Source organism: Zea mays, chromosome 3, assembly GCF_902167145.1.
Source record: "Zea mays cultivar B73 chromosome 3, Zm-B73-REFERENCE-NAM-5.0, whole genome shotgun sequence".
NCBI lineage: Eukaryota > Viridiplantae > Streptophyta > Magnoliopsida > Poales > Poaceae > Zea > Zea mays.
The window spans coordinates 2,940,732-2,963,931 of NC_050098.1; the positions used below are offsets into that span (position 1 = coordinate 2,940,732).

The 23,200-nt window shown below is 42.1% G+C and overlaps 1 pseudogene; it reads left to right on the forward strand.

The window, feature by feature from the left end:
• The first annotated feature begins 7,955 nt into the window (after nt 1-7,955).
• LOC103649561 (uncharacterized) lies at nt 7,956-8,724 on the forward strand (annotated as a pseudogene).
• Nucleotides 8,725-23,200: the final 14,476 nt, after the last annotated feature.

Sequence of the window (23,200 nt, forward strand, 5' to 3'; positions counted from 1 at the left end):
CCCTGTTCGGTTGTTAGGGATTGGAGGCCCGGATTGATTCCGGGCCGGATTGCTTCTCTAATTTATATAGATTTTGATGAGCAGGAATAAATCCTGGTCTATTCCGGTGAAACCGAACAGGGCCTAAATGAAAATTGAAACCGGCCGGATCATATGAGTCTAAGTTGTTGACTTTACATCATGAGATTTTTTTTTCTGAATTTATTATAAGATTAACAATGTTATTCTTAGGTGATAGACAACATAGCCGTCGTTGACTACAAGACGACGCATCTAATCGGATTTTCAATGATATGCCATCTTAGCTCGCGGGAAAAATGGTGAGTTCATTTTTGACATTCATGATAGAGAGAGACTTTTTAGAGCATAATAACAATTTTCAATTCTTGATTTCGGTAAGCATGGGAATACATCCCTTGTGGCAATTGTATTAGTGGATCGTTCCAAATGTTTGTTTCTCATTTTTTTTCAGCTTTTGTGCCGACATATATGCAATTTATTGGCCAGGTCGTTGGACTTGTGGCCAAGTTAATTATAAATGAATGAGGTGACGAGGTAGGTCAGTTCTGATCGATGATGTGTAGCCGCGCTAGGTACGGTGAGGCCAAAACAAATTTCGCATCTGAGCGTCAGCGACTTTATTTAGCGTTAAATATTAGGTTATCTTATCTGACTCCTGGTGAAGGGATTAAGTCAAACTCTATCTCATCTGTAGTAACTAGTTTTCAGGATTTATGTGCAAGGTCCTACAAATTCTAAGCCTGTCTCTGTCTTTACACGATGTAAAATACCAAGAGGAAATTAGGTCGCGATAATTTTATCAAAAAATTGGCTATATATATATATATATATATATATATATATATATAAAGTACTATCTCTATTTTTATTTAACGGTGAATAGTTTAATTTTATACTAACAAACGTTAAATAAAAAAACGCAGAAACTATAATTGAGCGTGTAGAAATTTCCCCCATAAAATAAAAGAAGCAACAACGACCACCACACGCACACTAACTAAAGTACATATATTTATATATAACAACCAACAATAATGTTGCTTCTTTGCAATACCTATTGTGTTTCTTTTGCGAATCCCGGTACCTCTACGCATTTGTTATTTTGGTGTAAATGTAAAATAAAAAAACTCCCATCATTAATTTGGAGCCTTAGTTAAGTTTCTTATAAAAGAACGAAGGTCCAAAGAATCTTCATGATATATATACCGATCGATGATTCAATCATTGGATCTAGTACCACAGGTGATCGATATAATATTACGTAAATAAATCGCGAAGCAAACCTCACTCATCATCATCAACAATTATTATCGCCGGCCATTTATTATGATTTAGTTTTTTTTGTTCTAGCTCACTCTTTTGAATAGTCAACACACACATGTCCATGTCATCGAGGTAAATCGCAACAGACAGGTCAAATATAATATAATATAACCCTCTTGCACATCTGATAATGTGAAAGGGTTGCGATGGGGACCCGGCCTGCAAATGTGACCACACAAAATTAATTAAGAAAACAAAGCTAGGGCGACGTGATGGAGACAGCTTGCCTTCTTCCCATCTATTATTTATAATATATCCTGCTGCATATATCTTATGTAAACTACTGAAGCACTAACTACTACTTGAATCCACTCATCCCTATATAACAGGTGTAGTTAGCTAGACACCCTTAGCTTGTTTTTGCTAATATATCTCCCAAGACATCATGGTGTGATAAAGAAAGGTCGTTGCATATATGCACAATCATATACTCCCTCCGTTTCTTTTTATTAGTCGCTGGATAGTACAACTATCCAGCGACTAATAAAAAGAAACGGAGGGAGTATATATTTATGGATTTATGTGTTCTTGCATCACACACGACCATATACATATTTATGCAGAAGCCGTAAATATCAAAGAACGAGAGGTCGTAAAGGGGAACATCCTACATATGTATCGGAGATATTAAAACCTCACCCGTTTTGCTGCGCCCCCGCATTCGGCGGCCTCCCCGCCATCCGTCGCGCGACGCCTGGCAGTCGCCCGGACCCGAAATTTTCCTAAACTTTAGCTCTGAGCGCAGGTAGATACGTCTGTCTCCCACCGAACACTCTCCAACGTCGTACCTGTCTCCTCTCCTTCCGATCCCTTTCTCCCTCCAATGCCGTCGCATCCCTCTCCCCCCTCGTGGCTCGCGCTCGCCGCTGGCGTTCCTGCTCTGGGCCTTCCACATGGTGATGGGCGACCCAGGTACCTCCGACGACCCCGCCACGCGCCACCACCTCACCCGCCGTCCACCCATCACCTTTCCTGTAAACCTCGGCGACCTCCTCCTCAATCTCATGACGCTGTCCTGCAAGTTTCCCCCGAGCCCTCTCCTCGAGCCCTACCACGCCCAGCCAGGCCACAGCAGCGCCAAGATCTAGGCCATGTCTCCAACTTACCAACTTATTCCGGCGCAACACGAGCTCTGGATGGTCTACATCGTTGCCACTGTGGCACGCGCCGAGCAGGAGGACGAGGTGCGAGCCCTGGCCGACCAGGCGGCCCACATAGAGGTCCAAGCGTGGGCCGTCGCCGCGCACGTGGAGGTCCACTAGGTCGACGACGACGTCTAGGTGATCGCCGCGGCGTGTACTGACCTCATCAACCGGCTCCAGGGCGGCAGGGCCTATGCGAGAACCTCACGAACGTGAGGTCTGAGGTGAGTAAGACCGATTATGTCGGTGCCCATATTGAACCCATGCGTCGGTAGATCTAGAAGGGCAGTATTGGTGTTGCTTCATTTAATCAATTAGGTTTAATGTTCATTGATGATATGCTATTCCATTATTTTTTTCTACCTTATTAGGAGGCCACCCCGCTTGTTGACCTATTACTTATTGAAAACAGTCATGTGTTTTATGGTTAGCTTCTAAAGTTTGTAAAATACAAGAACATGCTACACCTTGGGCCGCCTGGTGAAGTTTGGACCGACACCACACACAGAGGAAAATGTTAATTATCAAGTGCAAGCGCAAATGTTGCACGTACCTGAAACTGCTAATGAAACATGTTAAAAATTATTTTGTTTGAAGTAGGAACTTATACAGTGTGTTCATATGTCCTATTTATACATCTTCACAAATAGGCAACGTTTTATGCACTTCTTTTAGCTACAACCAGTAGGTGTTAAATTTTACACTCTCATTATACATTAGATGTGAACTGAACTGCGGTATGTGTCGACGTCTTGCATTCTTGCCTCATTGAATTTGCAACCATTTGATCATTCATAGTATGTCGCTTCTCCCCATATGGTGCATCACCTGTAGTTTGTTTAATACTACCTTATTGTTGTTAAACAAATCCTGTCATTATTGTTTCTTGCTTATTTCTCTACTGCTGGTAGAATGCAGTGTTGCTTGTTACAGTCAGCACCCAAAGGACAAGATGCTAATTAATCATAGTAGCATCAGTGCTGGACCCATATTATGAAGATATTTTTGTTCTTCCTTTTTTTACATGGAGCTGCGAGAACTACAACTCTTCATGGTTGTTGACTTATTGGTCACTATTCTTAGGGTCTTGCAGCATCAGTGCAGTTCCCACTCTGCTTCTGTCAAGTGTTTTAGGTGTCTTCAGCTAGGCCCTGCAGAGCATCCTTGTTTTCTCACGTCGCCATATTCAGGTATCAATGTTCTTCAGTTCACAATTTGTTCAATGTTGGTTCTAAAATTCAGATTCTTCACCTGAAAACAAGATCTCTTTGATTGACACATGACATCTGGGTTTTGAGGCCAATTACATCCTTAAACTCGTGTTACTTAGCCCCAAACAAGCAAGCACAACCACTATGGCAGAGGCTGTTGTGGGAGTTCTGACCAGCAAGCTTGGTGTGGCCTTAGCAAAAGGGGCAACAACCTATGGTGCATCTCTGGATTTCAAGGAAGTGTATACTCTCAATGATTTTTAAATATCTCTTGCATTCACATAGCCTCAGCCTCATATGTATGTGGTCATGAACAGAATTGATGGATAATATCTATCCAAGCACTGTGCTCCACAATATCTTATCTTGGCACCTTAACATATGACGGCCCTAATGTGAGTCCTAGGCCTGTTCAGAAATTACAAGCCCCCAGTTCTGCAGAAATATAAATGATGTACTATCTTTTACTTTCATTTGGCAAAGGAACTTGCAATGTTTGAAGTATTTTATCATTTATAGTTATTTTCCATACTTACAACTATCTGTGCAAATGCTGGGCATATAAAAAGTGAAGAACACCAAATTTTGACTGAAGACGTTGGCATGGAATCTTCTGTGCCAATAGGAGCAAATAAAAAAACAGGTGAAGATGACACAAAGATTCCATATTCGGTATATCAAGCCTTTGTATTGTTTAGGAAACAAACTTTTGTACATGTCCTCCAATTTTGTTTTGCACGTGTGCTCAGATTGTTGTTTTCAAATGCGTCAGATCAGGTGTTTGTGTTTGGCTAATTAGAGAATCAAACTGACATGCAAAGTTGAAGTTACAAGCAGTTATAAAATCAATTCGATTATTACTTTGTTAGAAATTCTACTTGATTTTTTGAAATGTGTGAGCAGGGGTAATTATAGTTAGAATTTTGCAACAACTTGACTTATCCTTAACATAGGCAAAAGCTTCTCAGTTCAGTCAATAAGGATTATAATGTGTATATTATTGAAAGGGAAGTGTCTGTGGAACTATAAATACATAAACCATTAGGGAACATGTTCATGGTTTTCATTTTTGTAATGTTTATTGCATTTTCAAATAATGTATCATCTTCATGAGGTGGTGTTGGTTATTATATTTTGGAAACTATAGATGATCTTTATATGTTTCTAATAGTTGTATGTTGATGAGTTATTTGGTGCATTCAAAGTACTTAGTCAAGCAATTTATGCTGCTCGGCTATCCATACAATAAAACCTCCCCATTTGGTATACAGTAAAATATTCTCATTCAGTCATTCCTCGACTGGAATTCATTGTTCCATTTATTGTTTGGTTGGTTGAGAGAAAACTCCAATGAATCCAATCTGTGCACTGATTGCGGGAGTGCTACATAAAAAATATGTTCGAATAGAACATATGACAAATTCCTGACATGAACCTTAGGTTTAGCATTTTTTCTTAACAAATATGTTATTGTGCTTCCTAGCTCATGTTTACATACTTTAAATTAACTTGTTTTCTTAATACTTTTGAATTGCTTTGTTTTTTAAAATAATGGAAAAAATGTTATGTTTAGGTTAGTTTTCTGGAGTGGCCTGATGATTTGGAGGGTTTTGTTCTAAAAGGCTATGGTGAGTCTGCCATTGCTCAAGGATGTTGTCCAGTCAATGGAAGAAACAATCAATAGCTAGAGAAGGTAGCTGCATTCCATGATTTCAGTGAAATTTGATCTTTAGTATCTGCTTCTTGGTATAAAATCACTTATAGATTCATTCATTTGATCAAAACAGGACTCCACTATCTAATATCTATGACATTCTAGCAGATATTTGAGCATATTTACGAATTATTGTTGTAGAATCGCCTTACCTGACCTTTGTCATAGCTACCAAGGAGCTTTCAATTAGGCTTTAGCGGAATAACAACAAATTTAAAACACCTTTCCTGTACCAAACCTCCTCCCCAACACTAGGTCAACTGATGATGATTTTCAATCACAATGATAGAATAACAACCTATGAGTTGCTTCACCCAAAATTTGTGAACACAAGTATGTCTATACTAGCTACTACATATATGGCCAGTGTGTAACTCGAACCATGTCAGGCCACACTACAAAACATCATTGAGCGCAGAAACACGACATGGTGCTAGGTCACAAGAATTCTCATGGTTCTATGCCTGTTGCTGAACTGTCATTTTGCTACTCTCCACCTTGTATTGGGCCTTCGGCTCCAAATCGATGAACTGACTCCAAATTTTGCTAGCTCTAAACGATTAATAGCCTAGACTGGTGCAAAACTAAAACCTTACTGTGGCAGTGAAAGGCATTCTGTTAGGGTGGAAGATTATTTTGATCATTAATTATATGTTAGTTTTGGTAGGTGTCATGCAGAGGAGCATAATACGACACAGAAGGACAGGTATCCCGCCATCACAAAACAGAACCATGCGTGCCAATCTGCGGTTACGTGCAGTAACTGTAACCTTCCAGGGTAAAATAAACCAGCAACACTTATAATATAGCCGCACGCATGCACCCGTTCCATTTTTTGTTGGAATCAGATGCATTTATGATTTAAGGGGTGTTTTGTTTGGGATTATAATCTGCCGAGATTATATAATCCAACAAATTTTGAATAGTTCAAAAAATGTTGGATTATATAATCTGCGCAGTTTATAATCCCAAACAGACACCCCTTATTGGTGTACAAAGTATCACTTTAATAATTGTTGCAGATTTCATTCTTCTAATGTTTTGTTTGTAGTGGACAGTAACTCTGCTCCCTTTTTTCTATAGCCACTTTGAAGCAGAGTGCACCTCAAAAGCTATTTGCTAGAACTGCAAAGAGCCTGAGCACATTACTAGCGAGTGCAAGGATGAGGCACTGTGCCACACCTGCATAAAAATAGGTCACTTGGCATGCGGTTGATCTACTTCATGGGCTAACGTTTGATAGTTAGAGATTTTGTCGCGTGGTTTGGCATTTGTCATAGTTTGTGATATTTCCAAAATACTACAGAGGGGAAGATAATATGCGTGTCATTATTTTGTTTGTGATTGCCTTCCTTTTTATGAACATTTCGCTTTAATTATAAATGGTTCCCTTTAATGCATAATACAATTTGAGATGATCATGTACATTAGTGATTGGTACGCCGTACGCCCATACCTGATAGGGCACTGTGCCACACCAGCATAAAAATAGCGATACGGCTGTTAGTGGGGAGTGAATTCACGAGTCTTAGGTTTAGATTGTTAGGTTTTCTGCTAATGTGATTTACTTTCCTAGAGCTGATGGGTTTTGTTTTCTATTATTTGTAATGCAGGTTGTTGCACCTATCAAGATGACTTTCCATATGTAAAACAGTCACTTTTTTCCTTCTACATGTACAGGTCCGACTCTTAGTTAGTTGCCTCCCCTTAATGCAGATACGAGACATGTGTAATTCCAATTACTGCCTTCTTCGCTTCAAGTCTCTGATTTTTGCTTCTCTGGAGTGTATATCTAATTTTAGTTTCTACGAGTATTTGTCTTTTGTCATAGACACATGTACATTGATGTGGCCTGTTGGGAGATTGTATCCAATTTCCTAGCAGATTTGTGCAAGATTTTTCTCCCTCCTGTAATATCTGTCTTTTCTTTTAATGTGATTTATGACCTATTTGGTGGATTTTTATTCTTCTTTTTTGGCTGCGACTCGGGCGAATTTCTTGAGGGGTTTTGGTGATGGAACATGTGAGAAGACTTCATAACCATCAATTGAATTAATCCCCACAAGCGCCTCTGGTTTTGGTTTCCCCAAAACTTCCCCATAGGGTTCCCGAATTTCTTTAAATTTGTGTTATTAGTTTGATACTTTGAGATATTTGGTAAAATGGTCCGTCATTGGGTTTGTGAGTGACTCAAATCTTGTGCATGTTAGATTTGTTTTGTTTTGATTTGACAACTTCAGGGAAATATGAACAACAATATGCTCTATATCATTCCTCAAACTATAACTCAGTTCTCTAAAGGTCTGTATTTGTGCTGCTGATCTGTGTACTTGTGTTTCTCTATGGAATCAATTGATAGCTATAATTTTTCTTTAGTGACAACAGCAAGTAATTGATAGACATGAAGCTAATTGTCTATGGGTCCTGTTTTAAATAGATTCCGTTTTCGCTACTCATCAAAAAATTAATTTCGGCCCGATTTTAAATAGATTCTGTTTCAAAATATAAAATACAAAAGTCAAACTTTGGTCCACAAAACGAAATTCGGGTCAATGCAAACGAAATTGTGAACCCTGGTTTTAGCTGATGTCAGGCCCAAGCGAGGAATCATTTCCCAGAACCGTTTCCTTTTCCTACTGATTTTAACAAAAATCAGTGACTCTGATGTCGTTGTTCAGGGGTGCAGCTCCAGCAGCAGCAGAAATTTCGTAAGTAATGTTTTTTATTGGTATAGAAAAAAAGTTAATGTCTGCTCCCCAAATTCCTGAACTTCTTTTCTTACTATATATATTACAGGTTTTTGTGGACTCCAAAGCACATGACTGGGCTGTTATTACTAGGTATATGAACAACAGATACATGCACACTTGTGATTGGGTATGTTTGAATTATCTGTTTCTTTTGTTAGCTAATCAGTTCAGACTTCAGCTTATTTGAAGCTAGGTCGCCGTAGGTTTTTTGTCCATAGTTCTTCTGAATGGTTGCTTTTGCTAGATTGGACGATACCCCAGGTATAGAAAGAGGACTCGAATCTCCATCTACATGGAAGTCTCCTTGGTATATCGATATGCGCAAGCACTTTCAGGTAAATTCGTTCCTTCTACTTTGCATCCCATCCTTGGCCAGTGACTACCATCAGTTTGGTATTCTCTACATGAGTTTGGAATGATCTCATGCACTGCAGGAAATTCTGATTCATGTCATGGAAGATAAGGTACTTCCCAAAAAAACCTTATCAATTGAGCCAGTCCATGTGATAGATTTGAGACTGAACTTTTCAAGGTATCTAAATTTATACTTGCTACCTTCTTGACATTGCCAAGCTCATTACTTAACTCTGAAACAAATTATGTTCCCATTTCTGAATACCTTCCCTTTCTATTCCACTGAGCTTATCTGAAGCCTTTGGTCCTTGTGAGTTGTGATCGCTCCATCTCTTGGACAGCAAAGTGCACGAGGGTTGTCTCCCTGTCAGCTCCACGCATATCTGACAGTTTGAATAGTGCGTCAGGTCTGAAAACATTTGTCCCTCCTCTTATAGTTCCAGCATTCATTCTAGCTTACAGGGCTGCAAACTATGTTATCTAAGTATCTGTGTACACAATATCTTTTGATGACCTAGAATTGTATTCTATTCCATGACTAACTTTGGGCTACCACTTTCTTCATTTAGCTAAGTCTGGTGCCTTTACTATATGACTCTACCGTTTACTTTTATCTGGAGTTATTTCTGTACCTTAAAGTCTACTTGAGGTGATGTTTCTATACCTGTGCTAGCTGAAGGTTAACATATGACTGCTATAGCGCCCGATAGGGCGCTCTTTATTCTAGTATATGTAGCAGTAGCAGCGTAGGCAGGGATGCCATGCCTCCACCGCGCCACCAGCAGATCCACAATTCACTAGTTTGGAAACCAAAATTCTTTAGTAATCCCTGCATTTTTCCAGGGTGAGGGATCCTAGGAATATTATTTATATAAGGGCTAGTTTTATAACTCTTATTTTTAATGGATTCCCATTTTTCTAAGAGAAAATAAACCAATTTCTCTTAGAAAAATAGAATTCTCTTAAAAAAATATGGTTGATAAACTAGCCCTAAGATATTTAGTTAAGGGTGGTTTTGTCTCTATGGTTTATTTTTCCTTTGTTCCAAATCAGACCTGAGTTGGTCACAAAATTTCATGTGTTTAGTAACATAAGTATACCACACATACGATCGACTATTCACATCCTAATTAAGGAGTGATCATTTATTTTGTCTCTTATACGGAACCTGCAATATATACAAAAGAAACACGCACATATCAATCTCTATATATAAACCCTACCTCTATAGCCGCCTTCAAAATCTAAATTTGATGAAATCACTACAGGTATCTTGTTATCGACGAGCACTACGTCGTGTAAAATCCAAGTCTTTTTTCGTCCAAGCTCTAAAATAGGCTCTACTAGCTAGCCAAGAAAACCATATGTAAGGACATATATCTCCGACAATTTACCTATCATATCTCTCATCTCCTATTTTAAACTTTACTCTATGAACATTTATAGTCTGATGGAAATGGCTTAATGCTCTTATAGCAAACCTATATAACAATGACTAGTTAACAAAAATAATAATTTTCAACCATAATACAAGACAAAATAGTTGATTACCTACAACTACAACTCTTTAGGGCCGATTTGATGAGTAGGAAATTAGAGGGGTTCCACAACGTAGGAATCCTTGCTATTCAATTTTAAATAGAAAGTGATTTTTTTCATATAGATCTTCTTCAATTCTTTGTCAACAAATCAACCCTTAGGATTTAAGCTCCCTGCTTGCTGGCTGTTTCTTGGTTGGAAAATAATTTTCAGAAACATTTGAGTACCTGTTATAGATGGCAAGTTGAGAAACGAAAGCGAGGAGATGTCGAGCCGAGAAGTATACTGGCTAGCTATAGCTACGAAGCTTATGCCGTTGTTTAATTTCTACTTGAGGCTAAGCTACAGTGAAACGTACGCACGGGCAGGCAGGTACATGCATGCATCGCATCGCCATCACCAGTCCATCCCTGAATCTAGAGGTGGATTCCTATGTCTATTTGGATGTTAAATTTTTAGTTTTTTTCTTCTATTATAATGAAATAACATATATATTTTGTTATTGTGAACACAAGTTTTGACTTGTCCTTTATGTTTCGGGTTGATGAGAAATGATTGTCAACGGATAGCACTCTGAGTTAGTCAGTGAACTGACCAGAGTGGAAGATTATGTATGTGCAATCATGTCGTTCGGCTTGTGCATGCACATGTGGAACACAAATACGGTAGTCAACGACTGAGGTAAAGGTCATGTGGGTTCGTGCTGGTGAACCAGGAGCGGTGAAAAACGAGTGTTGGGTCTTGGCTGATGGACCGGAGCAGCCGGGTGACCATCTGTGGTGGTTGATACTGGGACACGCACTCGCGCGAGGACGTGGCGGACTGGGATGTGTTATCGGAGCGGTCGAGGACTGGCGGGACACGTGTCTAGGACGTGGGGGACGCGCACGCGATGCGATAGTCACCACGGTTTGGTGATTTGGGCCTCAAAACCACCCAGCGCTACGGATGACGGGTTTTGCTGAGTTTGGGTCTCAAAACTCGGTAGCGGCTATTCCGGAGGAAACCGGTGGCGGCATGTGGCATCACAGCGAAGGGTGCGTTAAGGCGAAACAACTTCGTGTGGAGCGTGTGGCCATCGTATCGAAAACCTAGGAGTTGGTCCATTTTAGCCCCTGGTGGAATGAATAGGATCTTTGTAAATAGGGGTAGTTTAGGAAATAGAAATAGCCCTTTATAAATAGAGGAGAAGACCGTTGTTACATCCATCTCTCTTGGCTACCATTTTGTTGAGACTTCACATTTTAGAGCTCCTAGTTTTCTCTCTAGGTAGACACAAGTTGAGCTGAGAGATCCACAGTGATTTGTAATCGTCGACTATGTTTTTTATCTGCAACGCCGATATGACCCACAATATTCGATCACTTCTTCATCTCTGTTTTGCATCATTGCTGAAATTTGAAATTGTTTTGGTCACTTATTATTCTTTTGGTGTCTCTTGTGTTTTTGTGGAAAACCCTTGAATCTCTCTAGAGGATTTGGTTTGGAGATTTGTTGGTGGGTGTGATATACTCCTAGAATCACTACTTATGTCCTGTTGATGTAGTTTGTGGTTGTGATCTTAGCTGACCTCGTTTTGAGTTCGTTCGAGAAAACCGCAAGTCCGCAACAAAACCTCAGTCATGTTTGTATTTTCAAATCTGTGGTTGATTCATAATTCTGATTTAGCTAAAAATGTGTGGAGACCTTGGAAACATATTTATCCGCGTGTGTAAAATTTCATCTCAACCAGAGTTCGTTTGGTTCGGTTTTGCATCCGAGAACAGAATTCCGTGCTGTTGAAATCGGCACTTGTTCGCGGCACAGTTTTGGACCGATTCGGAATTTTCGGTATCAGATTTGCGATCAGTTTGTTTTGTGGTCTCGTGTGAGTATTAGAAACATTTTGAAATCATGAGATCGCTGGTTTGCTGATGTGATTTTGGTTCGAGCGCTTAATTCATTTTAATTGAAGTGAAGTGCTTATTTTCAGTGGTTGGCATCAAAAATTTGATTGGCTCTCATTCACCATCCTCTGGTCGTCTCACCGATCCTTCTGCTATATAAACTTATATTCTTATTTTTAGCATAGAACATATTGATATTCATAATAAGTAAACCTCAAATTCGTTCTATATTTTTTAAAATAATTAATATAAAATTCGAATACAGATACAGATTTGGATATTCTTTCACGTTTTTTTATTGTAGGGAGAAAATAATGCACAAAAAAATAAAAAAAATTAATTCTTGTACTTCATAATATTTTTGATAATATAACTAAATGTTAGCTTAAAATTCTATGTTAACATATTAAATTTGCCATAGGATGTTCTATCCTGCATCGTGATGCTACTACGACGCCAAGCAGGAGTAGACATCAATGTTACTGTTACAGTGTTACTGTTACTGAGACTGAGAGAGAGGATAGCCCCCGTGGTTCGTTAAGGAAATTAATTAACCACTTGGCCATTTTAAGATCCGATCCGGGGAATCTAGCTAGCTAGTAGGCCGCTGCCGTGCATTGCATTTCATGCTAATTGCTTTTTATCTACGCACGGGATACATGCATATACAGATAGATATTTGTAGGACACAGCATGCATGCATGTGCATTCATGTATCTGCGTGCGGCAGCAGGACGCAGGAATAGAGTATTGGAACGGACACTCTCGAGTCGAGGGCGAGGCTGACACTAGAATACGTACAGTTTTCTGTATGCATTAGCTACATATATATAAATATTTTTTGCTGACGTAGCGCGCGATGAGTGGATGCAAGAACGTACAGAGATACATTCATTTTGTATTCACTAGCTCTGGCGATTGTTGAAATGAGTGTCTGATACCCCTCAACGAGTTTAAATAAAGAAATTAAACTGGACGTGTTTAGATGAATTTTTTTTCATACTACGACAGCTGCTTTAGTTATTTAGTTCATTTCTTTTTTCAAAATAATTCAAAAGGACGCTATACTCAACCAGCAGCATACCCTCTCTTGGACGCTATAACTAAACATAAACATAAATTTAGTGGGATGAACTCATTTCTAATATTAGTACTAACTAACAAACTATAAGTAATGAGATAGTAATAGAGCAACCCATTTCACTCCACAAACTAAACAAAAAAAAATTAAGAAGTGACAGGACGATGAACTAGCTTATTTCTTCCGTATTCTCTACAACTATTAAGACTCATCTGTAGACTGCCCCCGCTCTCCCCTGACTCCCGCGGCTCCCGCGCGCACACGCCTAACTACCCCGCCGAGGATCCCGCCGCCCGGCAAACAACCGCCGCCGAGTATCCCGACGCCCGCCCGCCCGCCCCCACTCAGCCACGATTCCCAGCCGAGCATCCCGTCGCCCGACCGCCCAACGCCGCGATTCGCGGGCGCCAGCCGCGATTCCCCGCCGCCCGGCAACGAACGCCGCCCCCGCCTCACTACGCCCGCCCGCCGCGATCCCCGCCACGAACGCCGCAATCTCCACCCGCACTCCACAATCCACCCGCCGGTGAGTTCTATCAGCCCTCAGTGTCGAGCGCTCCCCTGCCCCCTTCCCCCTACCTGCAGGCGCCGCCAAGGGCCCGCCTCGCCTCGCTCCCCCTCGCCCCCCATCGCGAGGAGGACAATAAGGCGGTGGTCCAGCACCGTTCACCAGCTTCGTCATGGAGTTCTCCACGGGCGTGTGTCGGGCCAGGTTCACATCCGGCGTGGCGACCTCGGCCTTGGTCGCCAGCCCCACTAGCCTCCGCGGGCATCTGCCGGGCCAGGCACACCTCCGGCGCGGCGGCCTCGGCCTCGGTCGCCAGACCTGCCGGATCTCGGGGCGGCTGAGCGGGCGCACGCGCAGGCAGCGGCGGAGGAAGCGCAGTGGGCGCGAGGACAGGCGGTGCGCGGCGAGGTGCGGGCAGGGCGGTGGTATGGACGGGGTGGAAGCGAGCGGAAGTGGAAGCGCGTCCCGTAGCTTCTCCGTGCTTGCTGTAACGGACGCGCGCTGTTGTCTGTGCATGGGCGCCGCCCTCCCCGCTGGATCTGCAGCCACCCCACTCCCCGTCGCGCCGATTCCATGAGAGGTCTCTCGCTCGATCTCTTTCTCACTGCTTTGAGTTGCCCGGATTTATCTCGTGTTTTCTGGGTTGAGTTGCCCGCTGGATCTTGAGTTGCCCGGATTTATCCTCGCCCAGGGGTGCGTCTCCGAGCAGCACCCAGACACGCCGTACCAGCAGATGGCACGCAGGTTCCAGGAGTGGGGGCTGGAGAAAGAATGGGGCGACATTGACAGAGCGTGCGGGGTCTGGGTGCCCGAGGACGACGACGAGGGTCTTAACACCGTACCCACTCGAAGGCTTCCACCATGGCCTCCACCTGTTTGGGAATTCTGGATGTCAATGAAGATTACTGATCCATTGAGCTTCAAGTTGGGTCACAGATGGCGAGTGGAAGGGCTTGTCTATTGGAATTATTGCAGTCCACATTATACAATCATTTTCCATGGTCACAAATGTGCTGGTACCATTCAGCTTCATGCCATTGAAGAAGTTTGGGACCTCCTGATTGAGGAAGAGCTGACAAAAGTGGTGCCTGAGCCTTCTGAACATCTATGGATGTCAATTGTTGTTACTGCTTGGACTGGTTATGCTGCAGGAACTACCCTTTGTCTCAAGGGCCAACTTAAGCAACATGCACTCTTGATGTTGGTCGACTCTGGATCCTTGCAATCAGTCTTGACCAGCGTTCAATCATTGGAGCCGGCGTTGTCCGTCAGGGTGGCCACTATGAAAACACTCTCATGCCAACATCAGTTACCAGTAACCACCTGGAATATATCGGGATGCCAGTTTTCAGCCAAGTTTAAATTTCTTACCGTGCCAGTAGTGGAACTGTTGTTACTCTCGGCAACCTCCCATCGGGACCATTTTCCTGACAGCAACATCTGGGCCGGGCTGGATACTTTCTTGGTGAATTGTTGTCAACTGGAGTTTGTACGCAACCTGACCAATGCGTTGAAGGCTAAATTCCTACACGCCATCGAAGAGGGCTGGGATTTGTTGTCTTTGGATGAAGGTGCACATGTGATGCCAGAAACCATGAAGAAATTCATGATGGCGCTGTCGGCAGCGGCATGGTCAGGAACAGATGCTGTCACCACATTGCGACTGCATGGACAGATACACCAACACGATATTGTGGCGCTCCTTGACTCCGGATCTTCACATACTTTTATCAATGGTAAAATGAGATCCGTGTTGGTGAGACCATTGGTGACACTAATCACAGTGCAAGTAGCAAGTAGTCAAGTTATTGCTTGCAGTTATCAAGGATCTTCGGTGTCATATGTATTAAATTTCAACTGTCTGAAGACATCACTTGCAATTCTGTTGTGGTGGTGGTACTTGCTGAGCCAAAGCCAAAAATTTAGTACGCCAAAAAGGCCATTGCAGGAAGCCTGCCTGCAGTTCCTGGACTATCTAACATTTTTGAGGACACTATCCATTTAATGGTTTCTGGGCATGGAAGAGGGTCGCAGTGGCGTTGACGCTGGCCTTGTTGGTTCAGCTTGGGGACAAGCTGCATTTTAAGCGGTGGGGTCAGCACCAAACCACAAGACGAACAGACGCTAACAAAAGAAGCTCTAGGCAAACGGAGCCAGCAAGACGAAGACGAACATGTAAGCGATATGGGCTAGAGTGGGTCGTGTAAGCTATATGGGTCAGGTTGTGTCCGTGTCGGCCATGACGCGCGGCGGGGCGCTCGTACAGCTCGACCCGCGCCGCCTGCCGCAGGAGCTCGGCGAGCTTCATGGCGCGGGACCGTAGCTCCATGCAGTCTGCCCTGAGGCACTGCCAGCCCGCCTGCTGCGCCACCTGGTCCGCGAGCTAGATGGGCTTGGCCAGCATCGCCTTCGACCCCTCCATCGTCGTCGCTCGGGGTTGCAGGCGAATTTTGGGTGGAGAGCGTGCTGCGTCTGGGCAATCGGCAGGATATGTCGATCACCCCCCACGAACTGAACTTTAAATCGGGGGCTATAGCTCCCGCGGCGTTGGTACGGCGCCGAGGGGCAGAGGGGACAAGACGGCGGCAAGGAAATGCAAGGAAAAATCCCGCCACTAACGAACCGTCGCACGCCCAGCAAGGCCAAGGCGCCGGGCGCGTGGGTTCTTAAGCTGCTTGCTTGGCTTTGGTGTGGCCGTCGGTGTGCTATGGGCTATGGCGTTGCCGTCTTGGGTTTCGTGCTTGGCGAGCACGGATGAGGATCGAGGAGCGCTCGGGGCAGGTGGGTCAATCAGTCGTGCGACCGAGTACATAAATTATCATGATATTATATGTTCCCGTTGCAACGCACGGGCAGTCACCTAGTTAAATACTAAGATTCGATATGCGCGGGGATCAACTAAAAAAACTCGTCTGCCTCTCCGGCCGCATGCATATATGCTTCGGTCGCCCGTTGCGCGGCAAGGCACCGTCCACTCCAAGATGCCGGTGGTCGGTCAACTAGCTAGAGACGATTTGTTTGCATGGCCAATTGGCCAACCTTGTCAACAAGGACATTAGACCGTCCATCCTGGTCCTGGATCATGCATGCAACTCAATTGATGCGCTTAAACTATCTTTCACTCACGTACAATAATGCGTGGCATATATAGGTGCTTATTAGGCACGACGTTCATGAAGACCCAAAAAAAAAATGTCACGAGCTTGCGAGCATGTTATATCATCGTCCTTCTTGGACAATCATGGTCGACGCTAAAGGTTGAAGATAAAGGCAAAGAGCACATTTCTCCCTCTTCTCTCTTTCTCTAAATATGGAAGACTTCAAATGATATTCAGTAAATTTCGACGTTCACGGTAAACTCACCAATATAGCATTTTTCAATGCCCCACATTATATTTTGCATATATCATCATGATTCTTAGTTGCATGTTTTGTCGCATATGGCACCACAAAATATTAGATCTAGTATGGATATAGCTTGTATTTAATTTGATTAATCATAGATACAAATTACACACAATCATGGATGTCCATGGCCATTGGCATATCTAAGGATCGTCATGTCCCTTGGGACGGTCGAGTGGAGGGGGCGTGACCCTTAGGATTGGGGGGAGGGGGGCATTGGGAGGCCAGGGGTCCCTCTAGGACCCTCTAGTGCCATTCAAAGTTATCGCGCCATTTGAAGTTCACATGACGTGACATGAAATTTTCCATGATCATGTTACGTGGCTAGGATAGTTTTATCACTTGGGAAGGTTAATGGATGAGTTAATGGCTAGAATAATAGAGGTGTAATGGACCTTTAATGCTTGAAGCACCAGATGTAACTTAGGCTAGTTACTTCATCTTTTAATCTTCTTGTGGCTCTTGCTATTGTATCTAGTTCTCATATCACGAGCAGGATAGGACTCAACCGAATATAGATCTCTCTCATTTATCAGTCGAGTTGGGAGAGCAAGCCTCCGAAACCATCAACAATTAAACACACCTACTCGAATGTGCAGGAGATCAGGTTTTTAGGGAGAATTTTTAATAATGCTCGATGAAGATCTCAATCCTAGTGGACGTCTACAAACATCTATCTACGTCTGGTATGGTCAAAGTCTTCAAGAAACACACAATATCAAATTGTCCAAATGGATCCACAAGTTCCACAAGCATTGTTCCCTCCACAAGATATACCATAACATCCAAATTATGGAATTCGGTTCATACTCTCCTATAATGGGTAAAATACTATTATATGTATTTGCTACTATTGAGATTAGTACATTTACAAATGTGCAATATATACGTTGTCACATATTTGTTGTGGAATTTCTCAGTTAAATTAAACGTAAAATTATCTATTTTTTTAACAATCCAAAAATATGATTTTTATTCAATTTTATATTAGTGTGGTTTTTAAGCAAAGTAAATTTGATAGAATATTTCCCGTCAGTGGTGTTGCTACTACGGTATTAAAGAAACTTTTTTTTTGTAAAATTACCAACACTTTGTGAGTCATAAAACTAAATGTCGATAGAACTATAGAATGATATTTTAATTAAGATTTGACTTTAAAAGTCTTACATGACGACCTTAGGGGCTGTTTGAATGCACTAGAACTAATAGTTAGTTAGCTAAAAATTGTTAGTAGAATTAGCTAGCTAACAAATAACTAAACAATTATTAACTAATTTACCAAAAAAAAGCTAATAGCTGAACTATTAACTAGGGTGTTTAGATGTCTCAACTAATTTTAGCCACTAATTATTATCTCTAGTGCATTCAAACACCCTCTTAATTGTTAAGGTAGTTGTTAACGTGACGTCGCTGAAAACAATAAAAGTAGACGATGTAAAGTGGCGAAGCCTAATTTACATAATGACAGGATTCCAAATTTATCAGCCTATGCCGGCGCATGCTGGTGCTTCCGGACTTACGCGAGCGGCCATGCAAGCACACATGCGTGATGGGGCGTGCTAGCGCGTGCACGGCACACGGCGCGCTCGATCTCCTACTAGCTACATGCATCATTCATAAGCAACTTGCCCTGTCACGCGCTTCTTCTTCTTCTTTTATGTTATCGTTAACCGCCCGAATCAACGAGGATTCGCGTCGCCATCCTTATTTAGTCGGTATCCGTGCCTGCCTGCTGTAAACAACCCTCCCTGATCATCTTTATTTATTCATAAGCAACTACGCTGGTCACGTAGAGAGAAGGTAGTTGTTTGGTTTCAGACTCGGAGCGGTTCTGTTTCAGATTCTGAGAATAGAACGACTTTTTTCTGTATGTGAAAGTTAGAACAAAGAAGCTTTGATTTTTTTTTTGTTTGGTTCTATAGTGAAGTCTAAAAGAGTGGCTCCTTCCTATGTTTGGTTCAAAAGTGGATCAAAATAGAGCGGCTCTGTCCCACTTAGAATCGAACCAAACTCCATCAACGCTAGAATAGAACGGATCCGTTTTTCCAGAGCCAAACACTACCTAAACATGTCTATAAAAAAAAACTGAACTTCCAATTGATTGAATGAACATTGAGATTGAATTGTCCGTCTTTATATATGAAGGCCACCTTGAATAAGCTTTTTACACGGCTTGATCTTCTAGATGACTGTTTCTCTCACCATGTTTGCGCAGTTTTCTACCACCAGTGCTAAGAATATAGGTCGGGTTTTTTTAGGCCAGCATGAGTATGGCCTCAAAATATAAGCCCAAAGCATGCCCACACACATGGACCAGGCTTGGGACGACACGACCAAATGAAGTACATATTGTTTAATTTTTTTAATTTAGTACGTTCTAGACTTTATATTGTTGTAATATTTGGATTTTTATATGGTCAAATGATGCTAGTATTGTTTAATATCTTTGACCTAGTAAGCTATGGAGTTTATGTGATTGTAATATTTAGTTTTTATGTGGTTCAAATATACCGGGTTTGGGCCGGTACGGTCCAAAAGAAGGTAGGATGTGCTTTAGTGATAGGCTACACTACTGTTTCTACTCTTTGAACTAACACGACAAGGTCTAAAAGTTTTTTTTACCTTTTTTAGAATGAACCTTTTAACCCGAAGTCCATAGGCCCAACACTAGCTACCACCATAGTGGATTGTAGCCCTAAATCGGTAGCAAGTGCTCCACCTCTATTTCATCTACACCTTCTAGAACAAGGGCCGAATCTCATAGAAAAGAGCCCCTTTTATTAGCGCACCAGCTGACGTGGTTCATGTGTTCTTGGATATCACCACGTCAACATTGTTTTTTTGTAGTCTTTTGCACGGTCGCAGTCTGGGCCTCGCTACCCTCTTCTTAGCCCCATCATGAACGTCGTGTTAGATATACATAGGGATGATAACAATCAGAGTCGGTCGGAATAACCCCTCTCCTATTTTTATTTTCACATTTTATTTCGATATCGGGATAAAAAATAGGCGACCATCAGAAATGGGGTTGAAAACGGAACTTACGGAATGAAGAAACGAACCAAAACGAACGAAACAAATCGGTATGAATCGGAATCGGATGTAAAAGATAAAAACATTGTGCATAGAATATAAAAGTAAAGTAGAATTCGGTCAATTGAAACATTTCATCTAGATATATGAAAGCAAAATACTATAATATACATATAGCTACCAAAGACAATAATCTATTTTGGATTAGTTTGTTGCGTTGTGACATAGTTGTCTATGATTTATTCATTTTATTATCTAAAATGAGATATTATATACAGATAAAAACCGAATATCTCGACAAAAAATGGAAAAAGCAAAAAACGATCGAAAAAACACCCATACTTCTCGCAGGGCGCAACATGACAGCCTGCGCCAAGCCCTAGGCTATGGAGACTAGGGGTCGGCGTAGCCATAATGATGACTCCTGGGACCATCACTGCCCCATGTCGTCTGCCACGTTAAATACAAGACAGCAAGGCAGCCCTAGGCCCCATGAGTACGTGTGGCTCCACCCGAGGGTAAAATACCGATTTTACCTTTGCCTTGCGGCTCCTTCCTAGGAAATCCACTGATGACCGGTCCTTTTCCCATCTATAAAAGGGGGAAGCTAGCCTCAGGAGGAAGGGAAATTGAACATGATTGAAAGGAGAGAGCTCTTAGGCAACTGGAGACCTTTAGACGGACATGAACCCACAAAGAAGAACAAGAGGAGGAGGAGCGCCGACGAGCACCAAGAAGCCAGAGCCCCACCTAGTCAAGACTTAGCTAGGACTCCACCCATCAGCTTCAAAGCTCCACTTTCACCCCGATAAAGAGACTTGGGAGCCTCTCATCCTTCTCTCGACCGCTCGTAACCACTACTACGAGTTTGATCATCAATGGTACCGGTAGCGCAAGCTGCCGATGACTGGAAGTAGGGACGTCCGTCCAAACTAGTATAAATCTTGCGTCCTCCACACACACCCTCTGGAGCGCAGAACGAGCATAATAAATTTACTTGTCGGAACGAGCGAAGTACGAAACACCAACATTATTAAAGCACCTTTTTTCCTGGTTCCACGGTTTCCACCGCTGTCTTACTCCCCTATATTTAGCGTACTCCCCACATTTTATTAAATATTAAAAATACTAAAATTATACACAAATGAGGATTCAAACCATGGTCATTAGCTCTAACCCATATTCACACCACCTAGCCAAAACACACAAGTCTTCGTATTTTATATTCTATACTTAAATATAAACAAAAACGTAGCAACTTTATATATACTTTGCTATGTTTCTTTTACAGTAAAGTACACCATCGGTCCTTAAATTTGTAGTGTTGTGTCATCTCAGTCCCTAAACTCTTAAAGTGCGCATCTAGGTCCCTAAACTTGTGAAGTCGTATTATCCTAGTTCCTAAACTCTCAATATGTACATTTCAGTCCCTATACTTGTATGATTATGTCATCTTGATATCTAAACTTGTTTTTAGTGTCATAAAAGGTTCAAACTACTTGGATCTGTGATGGCACCAAAAACAAGTTTATGGATCCAAATAACATAGCTATATATATAAGTATAAGGACTAGAATGTGCGTGTTGAGAGTCAATAGGATCTGGATGATATAACTTGACAAGTTTAAGAATATATATGTGCACTTTAAGATTTTAGGGACATAGATGACACAACACTACAAATTTAGTGACCCTTTATTTTAACATCAAGCTTTCTCTTTGTACTGTCGCTCTCTCTCCTGGTCATGTCACATATGGGTGGAAACCGGGAAAGTTGTAAAGCAGAAAACGGAAAGTTGCAAGCATGGAAAGAACTGTTTTTAAAATTTTGCATCAACTCGCTGTAATATTCTAATATGCCTAAAAATTTAATAAAATCTTTTTATAAGAAAAAAATGGTTTGTCCAGTTGGTTTGTGCATGAGGATTTCTTTTTACCTTTTGAAAATTCAGGGCGTATTCTAGTCCAAATTTGCTGTGTTGAGGTATGTAAATTTTATCAGTGTTGTGGCAGTTGTTTCAGTTACCCAAGTAGCAGTCGATACGAGGATGAGCTCAGGATCACTAATCAGCGTCGTCCGTAGTTGTGAGTTTCTGTCATAGGAAGTAAACTGTTCTTTCCTTCGATTACAACAGGAGGGTATGGAACCCTTGAAGAGCTGCTGGCGATTGCATGGGCGCAGCTTGGCGTTCACGACACTAGCTCTTCATCGGCTGCAACTCGTTTTTACTGAAGATTCATGTTGTAGTGCGTACCACTGTCACAGAGGTTTTTTACCGCAGGCTAGGCTGTTAAATGTGGACGAGTACTACAACAACAACTCTCTGCTATCCTTCATCGACGAAGCTGTAGAGGAATGGAAGAGTTCACATGGAGATCATCGTCTTGATGGCACCGACGACACTAAAAGAAGTGCTCGACAAGTGGTGATCCTGATTCACATGGCGGAGATGGAGCAGCTGAGCTACTGCAGGAGCTGCGAGGTCCCGGGGCTTGCTCAAAGAAGGGGAAGCCGATCATCCAAGCTCAAGCATGCAGCGAGGAACCATGCTCTGAATCAATGGTGTTGATTAGCTGCAGAGACAACTGTCGCTCAACTTCAAATTGCTTTTAGTTCCTGTCACTTCAGCAGGAACTAATTAATGCGCCTAATGTCTATGGGCGTGTTCGGCTGGCTGCAAGCCGACACTGTTGCAGCTGTTTGGACTGCTGCAGCTGCAATCCATAGAGAGAAAAATACTGTAGAAGCCGCAGCCGCAGCCGGATTGCAGCCGCAGCAAGCCGCAGCGAACAAGCTGTATGTTGGGATGTGTCCACTGATCAATCTAGTATATTGTCTATATATCAGCTGTATTAATTCTACAAAGATGAGTTTTTATGTGTGTTATATAATTCGAGATTATATAATATGAGGTGTTACTGGATTATTACTGATACTAGGTGAGTGCCCGTGCGTTATAACGGGAACAAATAATAACATGATAACTTATATATAAAATGTGTCTTATATTGTTATAAGAAAATATTTCATAATTCATTTGTAATCCTGGTCATACATAAATTTTGTTATTTTAATTTAGCTGTTTCACTACTACATTGCAACCATCAGTATCATACAAACTTTGATATATGCCACAATTTGCATGGTCTCATCATTGAAGAGCACATGCCACACCTACCGGTACAAGTTCCCTCGTACATTGTCAGTCATCAGATACGCACCACCATACACG